At 38.6% G+C, this 13,086-nt stretch overlaps 1 long non-coding RNA gene across 1 annotated transcript; it reads left to right on the top strand.

The window, feature by feature from the left end:
• The first annotated feature begins 9,902 nt into the window (after positions 1 to 9,902).
• LOC114010729 (uncharacterized) lies at positions 9,903 to 12,284 on the top strand. Its single transcript, XR_003552331.2, has 4 exons — positions 9,903 to 9,989; positions 10,101 to 10,202; positions 10,299 to 10,437; positions 12,200 to 12,284. It is a non-coding gene; the product is annotated as an uncharacterized LOC114010729 (long non-coding RNA).
• Positions 12,285 to 13,086: the final 802 nt, after the last annotated feature.

Genomic DNA, 13,086 nt, shown 5'->3' with positions numbered 1-13,086 from the left:
AATTGACGAAGTGGAGTCAAGCAAAGGAATTTGGTTCAGATCCATGTTTTGTAAAGGAAGCATTCTGAACACAGTATATCAACATCTCCTCAGATGGAGATTTTAGCCCCTGAAATTTCATTTATGCTATATTCTAGCCTCATTTTCTTTCCCCTGAGTACAGGCTCCTCAGCAGAGTAACACACACCTGCCTGTGAACAGAGAACATTACAGTAAAGCTGTAGTGACTGGCAGGGAGGTGTTCAATTTGGAAGGTGTGCAGGAGCCCAGGCATCATCCAAGGATATTTTACTCAAGTAAAGAATCCTGGACAGAGCTTGAAACAACAAATCTTCAGTTCATCTAGTCCAACATTCTCAGAGCTGCACCAGGATCCAACCAAATTAACTAATTATGCATTGAGCCAAAGAAAAGTCTTAGCTAAAGCAAGGTTTTTCCCCTCTCAGTTTAACATGTAACATAGTCACCTAAAAAAAAAAAAGTGTATAATGTATTTTAACTGCATTTTTATTATCTCTATGTTAATTTCTTTAAAGCATACTTTTAAATATTTCCTTTAAAAACTGTGTCAAACAAATACGATGGGAAACATTCTGCAATAAGTATGCATTCTCCCTCTGCTCACAAATGGCTTATAAAATTCAACAGTAACATTTTGGCAACCAGAACTATTTACATAGGAGACAGATGACTAGGCATGGGAAAGCAGCCTTTTGTTCACATCAAAGGACCACATACAAATTCTCACATGGTACATTATACTCATTTTTATTTATGGATCAGAAAGATTGAGCAACTTGATAGAAGCAGGAATGGTGAGAAGTATAGTAGGTTGAAATGGGGAGAAAGCTGCATTACTTGCACAGCAGAAGGAAAAGTTGTCGTATTGCATCATATAGGAAAGCGTTGGCTCAGAGTTCAACCTGTGAGCACAAAAGCATGGCTTCTGCATGCTCTGCTCTCTGTGAATGTTCTGCAGCATAAAGAAAGTTGCTTAGCGACATGTCTCACTCCAACTACCTCAAAAATAGGTCCTACTATACCACTAAGGATTTGCGAACAAAGCAAAAGCCACAAAACAAACAAATTAACCTGTAAACCAAGGACCTCCACAAAAAAAAATACCAAGTAAACCAAAGAGCCTGGAACAGGAGACTGGCTACAGCTGTCTCCTATGAATACTGTCTCATATCAATTGCTTTTCTCACTACAAAAATTCAGTTTATTCAAGGGACAAAATTGGACCTAGAACCCCACTTCTAAAGGTTTGGAAAGAGGTATCTCAACAGCATATATTGTGTTTAAGAATTGAATTCTGCAGCAGCACAGAGCACAACAAGCTAGCAGCTCCAGAACTACTAATCCACACCTCCAAAGTAATTACAGCTTGACTGAAGAATTCAGTCAAGATACCATGAACCTGGTTTTAAATACATGTTGTAGCACACAAGTGCTTTCAGTGATGAATAAAAGGATATATCAATAACATACTACCTGATAATACAAATACTTTATGTGGTACTCCTCATTACTACTTTTTTTTTAAGCCGCATTTTTTTTTCCTCCCCCCAAACGGTGGTTGTTGTTTTTCAGTAAATTTGGTCCTCCCACCTCCAACAAGAATTGCATCAGTTTCTAAACAGCTAAACAGTTCTTTCATGGCAACAGAATGTAAGAACGTATTTAATGTTCACAAGTTGTGAACCACTAAAAGTTACACTGGCAATTAGCGAACAGTAACAGCTCAAATATCTGTAGTATTTTAACATTAAACTATCATCTCCACATGTGCATTCATGTACACGTTAGAGTGATGTTTAACTGAGAAACATGCATTAGAGGTCTAACATCCTGAACACTTGCCTTCAGACAGTCCACAGGTTATGCCCAGAATGTCTAAAAGGTTATTCAGGTCTTGTAAGGAGGACTGCGGTCCACATGTTCATTCCTCATCCATGGTGGAGATCTCTACAGTAAAGGCTAGAGTTCATCTTCTCTGGAGTCAGGCACCTGTCAGGGACAGTCAAAGACCACAGAGAAAATTCCCCTAGGAACACAGGATCATCACAAGGCTCCCTCCTTCCTATTGTGACCACTTTTCTTATTTAAAAAAAAAAAAAAACAACCACAAATGTGTAGCAATGTGTACTTAATAAGGGACAAACACAACCTAGAGTTCACATCATAAACGTCTCCCTTTAGGAAGGGGAAAACAGACACATTATTGTGTGGCAGATGGCAGTCGTATTATTTGACACTACTGGAAAACACTGAGAAATTCCTATATATGGTAGGATAAGCTACAAAGGAAAATGTTACCACCATGCGAAATGAAAGAGGCAGACGCCATGACTTCCTGCAAGACAATCCATTTTTTCCTCCCTAGACTTGGTGTAGACCCACGTGCTCTTTTCTGTTGACAAACCAGTACACGTCAAGCCTGGTCTGGGGAAGTGACTGTAAGGGAGGGCAGCTCAGCCTTCCTGCCCGCTGAATTGCCACATCCTCTGTGGCCGTTATTTGCATAGCTGAGAAAGATCCACACCAGGCAAGCACAATCCAAGCCTACTGAACTCCAGACAGGTACACAGTATGCTTGATAACAGCTGTTCTAATTAATGACCACCTGCTCCATGCAAATGCTAAAGCTACACCTTATTTTCTAACTTGTTAGCAATAGATTAAAATTACTAATTTTTTTAAAAATTGTACTTATTTTACCAACTGTAAACCAGCTTCTCAAAATAAGGTTAAAAATAACCTGTGGCTTTAAATTCCACTTAGATAATACGTCAGTATTTTTTCAGATAGTTTGACCTTCTCTGATCAGGGAAGAGCGACTTGTGGATGGAAGGAGCATTTCCAAAGCTAAACGTGCATTTATAATTCATACAAATTGTTTACCCACGGAAAAGATGTGTTTACTGTACAGTCAATACTACTTGATCTTAGATAAAAACAGCTTGTAAGAAAGGAGATTAAATGACTCATTAAAAGTTGCAATATGCATCTTTTCTATTCCCAGGGAATAAAAGTTTCTCTTATTTTATGAGTGATTCACAAAGTTCGGGACATGCATACTTCTTTCTGTGTTGCTAATTTATTTTAAATTTCTTTTAAATGCAGGCTTACTGATCTGGGAAACAAACTTTCTATCTTTACTGTATAGATATAAGTATCTGGAAACAGTCAAACAGTGTCTCAATTTCTGATAAAGAGAACCCTCAAAAGTAGAACTTTTTTCCCCAGCATCGATTGCACTAACAAGGTACAACCATTGCTATAGAATCTTTTATCAGATAGAAGATGCTTTATATGCAGGTCACTTATTTGCAGAACAGTTTTGACTGGAAAAACGTTTGGAGAAGGTGGAATGCTGAACTTGCTTTTTTTCACATCAGTGATCTGGAAGTTCAAGGATTAGCTTAGACCATTTTGCCACCTTATAAGGGACCCATGTTCAACTTCTTCAGCTGGCTGAGGGGAACTGAACTTCCAAAGAAGTTTCCTAAACATTACAAAGTATTCTACACCTCTTTTAGCCCTTCCCATGGGAGCCATGTTGCTTTGTATAACATACTTGAAAAACCAAAGAGCTTAATTCTCTTGGTGGTGAAGGATGTACAATGTATGATTTGAGTTCTACTCCTTCAGAAGAGTTGTGAACCGAACTTGAATAGGTTGGACAAAAGAGGGAATAGCAGCTCCTTTTAAGATCTCCACAGCTATCACAGGGAGACAATTAACTTAGTCCTTACTTCAGAAACGTTTTCATCTGAGATCTTTGATTCAAAAAGAAAAAAATTAATTGTAAATTTGGCAAATAAAAATCAAGATAGTTTAAATCTAATCTGATCTGTATAAGAATTCTTTCCAGCTGTCAGCCTTCAATGACTGTTAACACAAATACAAATGCCCTTTACCTGTTTGAGATTGTCCTGCTACTAGGGCAGTCCAGGAGCATGTTAAAGAAACTTTTGGTAGACCTCAGCAGTTGTTCAACATGAGTAAGTTAGCCTTTTCTCTAGCTTTACAAGAAAGCTAAATTTGTTCCCATCTTTGCTTGGCCTACATGGTCAATGCTTTTCTCTTCCAAAACCAGGATTTGAATACTCTGGGCTGTTACAAGTCTGGATAAATTTGCAACAGTAAATGGAGTTAGTTCAAACCAACTGAAAGTCTGATCCTTTCTCTGCACTAGAAATTTGAATTTAGTCTAGGTGCAAAGGTGGAGAAGTTTTAAGTCCAGAAATGACGCCTGATTCAATTTAAAACTGAAGAGTTATGACTCAGTGCATTACTGAAAAAAAGATTTAGACATGCATCCAAATTCAGTTTGGGAGGATCATTAGGTCCAAGATTCTTGGGTTTCTTAAAATGTCATAAATCTCACAGCTTTTGGCATCACACTTTATGTGCTTTAGCCTGCTTGCCCTATAACTCCATTGGTTTCCACACAGGTGGAGTTAGGCACTTTGGGCAGCAGAAAATATTTTTCTGGCTGAGATGAATAAGTTTATGACAAAGCAATCTTCTCTTCTTTACTTTTTAAGGCGTTTTATGTAACAAATTACAACACAAACATTTACCTAGACAGAGAGAAAGGTTTCACAATTTTGACACTGAAAAGCAGTATCACTTACTTTGCATAAAATGTTTTCACTGAGCAAGGGAAAGATCAAACTAAAGTACATCCAGGAAATCAATTGTTAAATCACACTGACAGTTTAGCCAATTTTACATATTTTCACAAAACACAAAGGCACTAGCTACTTATTTAATTCTACTTTAAAATATATTAGTATGCTAAATAAAAGATACAAATAGAATTTCTGGGATAGCCCAGCCTTTTTTTTTTCTTTTTGCATAATTTAGTATTTTTATTGATTTTTTTTCCTGCTAGCTGTTTAGTGCTGTTGTTTTTTCAGAAAAACACTTATTTTTGCTTTCTTCTCAAGAAGAAATACTTCTTAGCTAATTGCAAACATGGATTTGAAGAAATTTGCTGACAATCTGATACCAGTAGACCTTATGTGAAAAATCTTTACTCACTTCTGCCTTAAAAAATATAAAATAATGTGAAAACATACATGCACTCAGTCAAGCAACATGGAAGTTGAACCCTGTTATTGATTCAGAAGTGGGCAGTAGTGTGGTGGTGGTGCCTCAGCTGTATTTAATACTAGTTTTAGCTAAGCCTGAAAGCACAGATAATGTGAATATATAACAAGCACTGCTTACATAGTCCTACCCAACGTAACTATTCCCTTTAGTTAAATTCCCTTTCACACACCCAAGCCCATGCACTGCGGCCAAAGAATATCCAGAAATCAGCTGACAATTTCTTATTGGAGGTAAAGTTTCCTTAATTGGTTGAGCAGAGAAATGTTGCTATTTTCTCCTTAATTTTTAGATATTGCTTATGTCTATATTATAGAGAAAAAGAAAGGTATAAAAAAGGCTGTATCATTCTAGTTAGCTCCTCTGAATATACGGTAAGGTAACTAACTCAAGTTGAATCTTAGTAAAGACAAGATACATGAGTTGGGTTTTTTTTTTGCGTTTAAGGTAGGAGGGAGGCAGATTTTAAACACAGGTAATCTTGTTTCATCTGCTAATTTATCAAAGACTTTTTGCCTTGTGCGCCATGGATATACCTTTCCATTCAGATTCCAAGCCAACAGAGAATATGCAAATTAATTCACTGTGGGCCAGCTTTTCTGACTTTTTTTTTTTATTCATTTATTACTAATTAAGCTTAGAGTCTGGTCATAGACCATGACTCCAAATGGGTTAGCTACCGCTGACTAGAAAAAAAATAAGCCTACCTAAAGATTTCCAAATTGACAAGGACAAGCAAATCAAGATTCAACAGCAGGGTCTCGAGAGCCAAGCACAGAGCAATAACTGAACCGCTTTTGGAAGAACACCCACAGACAATCATAAGACACTGAAAACAGAAGAGAAGGCATGTGCAAAACAACTGGTTTCCAAGTCTACAGACTACCGATTTCCTGCTATATAAGACTTTGATGACTAGTCTAATTCAAGATAATATAAAAATAATTCTGCTTTTCCTAGCAAATTAGCTCATTTCACTCCCTTTTTTCTCACATTTCCAAGTGTACATAACATGTGCTCACCACAACACACAACCCAATTAGATTGTGTTGCTGACCTGTCAGACCAAGTTTAAAGCTGGCAGGCAGGCTGGCCCCCAAGGAATGCCCCACACAGCAATTACTGCAAAGGACTGGCTACTTACAACTCTTCTGAATGACAGTGTCAGTCTGGGGGTAACTATGGTTATGTGACACTTTCTGAATGCATAGAAGGCGTTTATCTCATTTCCTATTCCAGCTTCACCTTGAGTATCGGCATCCATAACGCCTCTCTGCTACTGGATTTTAGAGCTCTGGTCATTGTAAGTCACGGATCTAGTCATACTGCTGAGAGGTCAGGGTTTTCCTTCATAGATTAAAGGGAAACTGTTCCTCACACGAATAGTCCGGCTGAGGAACTCCACTGTAGGACATCATGGTTGCTAGAAGTTTACAAGTGTTTAAGGGAAAACTGGACATGTTCGTGAGAAAGATTTATTGAATGTTACTAAATACATAGAAGCTCTGTCTGGCTCAGGAAGTCTCCGAGCTGGAAATGATGGGAGCCTGAGAGAGCACTTGCAGGGAAACTGTATATGTTCTTTTGGCTCCCACACTCTTCCCTAGACAGTTATCCATTTCCAGTCACTGTCAGAGACAACACGGTGGGCTGGGTAGGTCTTTGGAATGACATGAAAGTTCTTCAGTTTTTGTTTCTTGTAGACTGGGATTTCTTCACCTGCTCTTTTCTTAAGCTGTTTACTGCCATTATATACCATTTCAAAATCTACATTCCTTTCAGAGGCTTCTGCATTTAACTATCGGATATATGATGACTGCTGGGTATATAATGAATACAGTATATTATCAAACTGTTTTACAGACTTACGCACAAGTCCTGATCAGGAAATAATGAAAAACAGTATCTACAGATGTTATTCCTGGACTCTGCTTCAGACAGTGTACACAATACAAAATCATGCATGTGCCTTTCCAAGACTGCAGAAAATAGAGATAGCCAATAATGAACAATTCAGCTACACAATGTCTACCATAAAAGCTGGATGTGTTTCATGTTTTGCACAGCACTTTAGTCCATTATGCAATTTTCATTACTATCACTGTAATTCTGCCTGAGAAGTGTCAGAGTTCAGTCTTGTTATCCCTGGCAAAAGACACTGTTCAATTCATTTCACAACAATAATTGTTAAATTCTCCTTCTTCCTAATAACATCAGCTTCTTTCAGCTCTGTTGAATGATGTAAATTAGTTATTCTATGCTAGAAAGTCAGCAAGCAAATTGGCCTTTGTTTGCAATGTCCTCTCCAGCAGGATCCATTTGCCAGAGATCATAAGATGAGCAGCTAATTGTGGCTTTCTAAAATGCCTTTCATTTTCTCCACTGCAGAAGTTCTATTTCTGCTTTATTTAACTGATAAACACTAGCAGAACTGTCCCTGTGGAGATGGGGTGAGCTTCAATGCATTGATCTGAGCTTTCTCAAAAGCTCAGGCATTTTCCACACTGATATTTTGGGTTTTTTCCTTTGCAGATATTCAAGGCAACTTCCAAACTTTAAACTTAATATGTAATATTTATCATATTTGAAGCAGGGCGTTATATTTCAAAAGCATTTTGGGCTACTATAACATTAAGTGACATTTTTTCTAAGGGTGACAACAAAACTTCATAGCAGGAGAGGTCACAGTGTATTTTAAACAGTTACAAAAATCAAAGAAAATGGATGCTTCCATCCATGCCACAGGGTATCTCTGGTTTGAAACACTATTCCTAGATTTTGTCTACAGTATCCAACTAAACTGTAGGTCAAGCCCAGTTAGGATGGCAAAAGTGACCACAGAATGGTGCTGAGGATTAGAGAAGCCACAAAGACTGACAGGATTGGGAAACATTGGCTACCCTGGTACTAATTGGATGATACTCTTGTGGCGGCATGATTCAGAGCTTTGAATAAGCTTAGAAATAACGTTAGAAAACTCATAAAGTGTGATTTCCAAATCAACACAAGATCTGGTTCAAGGCGAAACCCAGAAAAATTGCTGTTTGGTGACCTCAATATAGTCAATTATAACAACATTACAAGAGAAAACAGTTCAGAATTCCACCACAGGAATGCTGAAGTTTATAAAGGAAATTACAGAAAAATGGAAATCATAGTTAAAATAAAGCCTAAAAGAGCAGCTGCAAGAGTAGGGTGATTACATGCAGCAGAGAGGTTGTTCAAAAGTATTTCATAAAGGCTGTCAGTTCACAGCTACCTGACAGAAAAAGACTCTGAAAGGAACAATAAGAAGACAGTGTGGTTAAACATCTGACTAAGGACTGCTATTAGAAGTAAAAAAGACATTGTAAAATGTGAAAGATACAGCCAGATGAAGAATACAGAAAAAGGAATTAATGCTATCAAGTAAAAACATATTATTTTTTTTTTCCTCCTTGGCATGAAGTACAACTTGCTATAAGTATAAAGACTATTAATAAAAACTTTTTTCAAACATACTGGAAGCCAGAAGCCTGCCTGAAAGTTTCTGAAACCAACAGATCAAAAAGATATAAACACCTAAGCAGATAAGCCCGTTTCAGAAAAGCTAACGAATTCTTTCCATTTGTGTGCAGTACAGAGGAGGTCAGGCAGGTTCACCAGCTAAGTCAGTCTGCCCGAAGAACTGCCTCAAACTGAAGTGTTAAAGAGGTGGCTCTTTCCCAGCACTGCAAAATGAGTAGCCATAAATTGCCAAGACCAGAGTATTCACCCTGGAGTTCTAAGGGAACTCCTAATATGAAATTTTGCCAAGCTACTACAGTACTTAAGTCGTCACGTAAATTGCCCTCACTTGCAGAGGAGTGCAGTGGGAAAATGTCTCACAAATCTTGTGAAATCAAGGATGTTCTTGCAAGTAACAGACCAAGGATTTTAATGTCTGCTTATGCAGGCCAGTAAGATATAAAGGTCCAAATCAATAGATACTTTGATAAATATGATTTCACGAGGAAGAGTCAATGAGCTTTCCGAACGCAAAGTGATGCCTAGGTAAATCCCTCAGAATGCCCTGAAGAATTCACTGTGTTAATACAGGTAACCCACGGCCCATGCTGAGCTAGGATTTTCCCCCAGAGATGCTGGCTTAGATTTCAGAATGGTTTTGACAGCCACTACCTTTCTATGGGCTCTCTGCCTTTGCTAAGGGATAAAGCAGTGTCTTTCAAGAACTAGTAAGTTGTTAAATGACAGAAAGATTTAGTTTTGAGGTTGAAAGTAGTTATAAGAAGTATCCTCCAAGAATCTACACTGGGACCTGTGCTATTCAACATTCTCTTAAACAACCTGAAAAGGTAAAATGGGGAGAGAAACAAAGCAAGAGCGTTTGCTGATAATTTAAAAAAAAAAAACAAAAACACCAAACAAAAAAAACCCCCACCTCATTCTGGATACTTAAAACTTTAGTCTAATGATGAAGGATCACAAATTTCCCAGTCTTAGCCAATTAGGTCACTAAAAGGAAAACAGAATTTAATGAATTTAATGTCAATAAAAAGAAAGTAATGCATCTGGGGAAAAGAAGCCTTGAGCATTCCTGTGCGGTGATCATCTCTCTTTTTGTTGTTTTTATTCATATCTGTTAATCAAATTTTGCTGCAGGTAACACCTAAAATAGCAGATAGATTACCAGAAAGTAACTAAAATACCTAGGCAAGTATTAGGAATATTTTTTCTTTCCATAAAGATGTAGAAAGCTTCTTCTATTCAAAATCCACTATTCACATGTTGCACATTATATTCAATTCAATATTCTCTTTTCTGTTTTATTCTCCCTTATATCAGAAAGGGAACAGAAGAATGAGAAAAGGAATTGGAGCGCATTTCAGGTAGGGGATAGCCCAGTATGTGCCTTGCAGGGGGATCGGTTTTGTTTTATTGTTGGTTTGGATTTGGGATGGTTTTTTTGTTAGGTGTTTTTTAAAATACTACTTCCACAGGCATTTATTCCCTCCAGTCATCAGAAGACACCAGGCAAGGGAGATGGGAACTGCCATGAAGAACCAATGCCCCACTTGTAGTTTTCTGGATCATGCACACAGGTATGGCCAAGTCCATAGTTCTAGTCTGCCAAATATGTCTTCCAGAGGGAGGTGGGGTGTGTCAAGAAAGGAATTTCTCCTTTTGTTATTGATCAGGTTCCTATATTAAGGGTTACTGAGCAAACTGAGACAGGAGTTTTGGTACAAGGCCCCCCTCTGACTCCATGCATTTTCAAGCAAATAAATACGCCACATATACTATGAGATTAATAGATTCCACCTGCACTGCATTTAAGTACCCGCTGCTCTTTGATATCATCCGGAAATTTAATTATTTCTCTAAACCAATAAATAGCAAGAGATTAATTCTCTTATCATATATTAAGTTTATACAAGTTCTAAAAGCCTCTTTTCACAATAGCAAATTGTTACTTATGACTAGGACAGACAGCCAGAATCCATAGCACTGTGAAAACATCTCTTAACATCTTTTGTGTTTTCTGCACTGCTGGCTTTACTAGGATTCAGGTGGGGTTTTTTTGGTTTGTTTGGTTTGGGTTGTTTTGGTTTTTTTTTTATATGATGGTGTGGGCAGGGGTTTCTTCTATATATAGAAAGATATTCTGGAAGGTCCTTAGCAATATAAAAACCAATGTGTTTCAAAGGTTACCATCTTTTATACACAAACTGCAACTCATACAGCACAGAGCCAAAAGCAGTTATCACCATCTCCAAACAAACTAGCTCCTGGAGCATTTTGGTGTAAACAAATCAGTGCAAGATACCAGCCAAAAAATCTTGGAAATCACAAGAGTACTGTCCACAAAAGCTCTGGTTCCCTGAACAAGCTCAGCATTTCTAATTCATAAGCATCTTTGGATAAGGAGCATGCATGAAAATCTTAAGTAGAGGAAAGGGAACACAGCCTTAATTTTGGAAAACCACAGCAGTACAGCAGTTACACAGATAGCTTGCACTTCCTCAAATAACTTGGCAGCAGGCTTTCTAGCTGTCCACAAGCAACTACCCCTGAGCCACATCACAGCCCCACCAAATCTCGCTTATCCATGCAGTTCTTCCCAGCCCAAATGACCACCATCAAATGTAGCCGAAATAAAAATCAGGTTTATTATGGTCCTCAGAGACAGTTACAGCTTCATTCCTGCCACATGAGCTCTCTCATAGTGGAGCCAGAGGCACTTAGAAATTTGAGCAAAACCTCAAGTGCTTGGAGCCAACTCCTTTCTTCTCCCAAGTCTCTCAGCAAACCCCCAGCTCAGCCAGGTCCAAGCCACAGCACAGGTACCGTGATTCTCTGAGAGTCTCCGAGAACTTCAGATGAAGTTCTGTAAAGCATCACTTTTCCACACTACCAATAGAGTAAATCAAAATACACCAGAGCTTCTCAAGTGAATCGTTTTGCCAGACTGCATTTTAATTTGTGAATACTACTATTACAGCAGTACAGTAACACAGAATACATCCACCTTAGCTCCCACCCCCTGCACACCAAAAAGAAGAGCAAAAGAAATGGCAAATACAAGTCTTATTGCTAAAACACATCTCAGAGCACTCAAAGCCATGATGACTGAGTTATGAGTCAGAACAGATTTGAAACCTTTATGTTCAGGCACCTCATCAGGGGTCTGGTATGACAGCACAAGAGATGGATGGGGAGGGAGTAACACATAACATAATGGCTTTTTGCTGGGAAAGATTTGTTCACCTTTCATGCAATCTTTAGATCTAGATAACCAAAACTGGCCTTTTGCCAGCTGTTTTACAGAGCTGTCTTCACCTGCTGCCCAAAAATGATTACAGCCAGCTCTCTTACACCATCATGCTTACCTACTGGCAAAGCAGGATTACAGGTCAGTAACATCACACATCCTTTGGAGAGGTACTTGGTCCCCCTTTTACCTAGGCAAATGCAGGATGGAGAGCTATGAAGCAGCAGTAAGCCAGGGGCCACAGCTCTTGAACACAAGACACACAAATATAAAATGGGGGTGCCCGACAACAAAAGGAAACTCTTATCTTTTGCCTTTACCTTTCAGCATGCAGCTAGGAAGATGGACACAAGGAAAGTAAAGGTGCCCATTTTCTCCCCAACACACACTTTGTCTGCAGACTATATCTCAAGGTATGACAGAAGTTTCATTCCATAAATACACCTCATTAGGGAAAGCCACTTGCAGTTTAGATATCTTCTTAAATATACATAATTCTTTACAAATCAAATAATCAGTGAGCAAGTATCTCTTAGAGATGCTATATAAACAAAAACCTATCCAAAGTAAAAACTTTTTTTATGCTTCCAAAAGAAAACCTGCTCTGCTTGTTCATCTCTCCTTAAACTCCCAAACTATGATATTTATGATTTCAGTTAGAAACCAGCAAGTAGGGCCTTTCACTGCTAAGTCAGTTCATTTCTGTGGTGGGTGGTACAGCCAAGCTTCCCTAGTTTACACCTGTCCAGAGTTTCCAGGGCCTTCTACTCAAGAGATGAGCACAGCACATACAGCTTATCCTGCCCATTCCAGCTGGAGACCCCAACCACAGAATTGGCCCTTTGCAGGAAGAACACCACAGCTTCCAGGCAGCAGCACCTGAAAGCTGCCATCTGAAGGCACAGTCACATACTGAGCTAGTCCACACAGACAATCAAAAAGATACTCTTTTCCTGTTGGCTAATATTCTTTGGAAGCTTGGAGTATTTGCCCAGGGGACTTCAGAAAGAACAGCAGTAGTACAGATTACCTCAGCCCAACTCCAAGCAAAGTATCAAAGACTACCTGGGAGGGTTGCTACCAGCCTGGAAAGGCAGCACAACTACTACACTCATTAAAACTCTTGCTTGTTGTCGTAGCTGCGTTCTCATCAGCATCATGCTGAGCATTCAAATGTATAGTAAATTAAAATTGTGTACTGGATTCTGTTCCCA

Source organism: Falco peregrinus, chromosome 12 (genome assembly GCF_023634155.1).
Source record: "Falco peregrinus isolate bFalPer1 chromosome 12, bFalPer1.pri, whole genome shotgun sequence".
In the NCBI taxonomy this organism is placed as follows: domain Eukaryota; kingdom Metazoa; phylum Chordata; class Aves; order Falconiformes; family Falconidae; genus Falco; species Falco peregrinus.
Note: the sequence above shows the minus strand (reverse complement) of the source record. Positions and strands in the feature narration are given on the sequence as shown.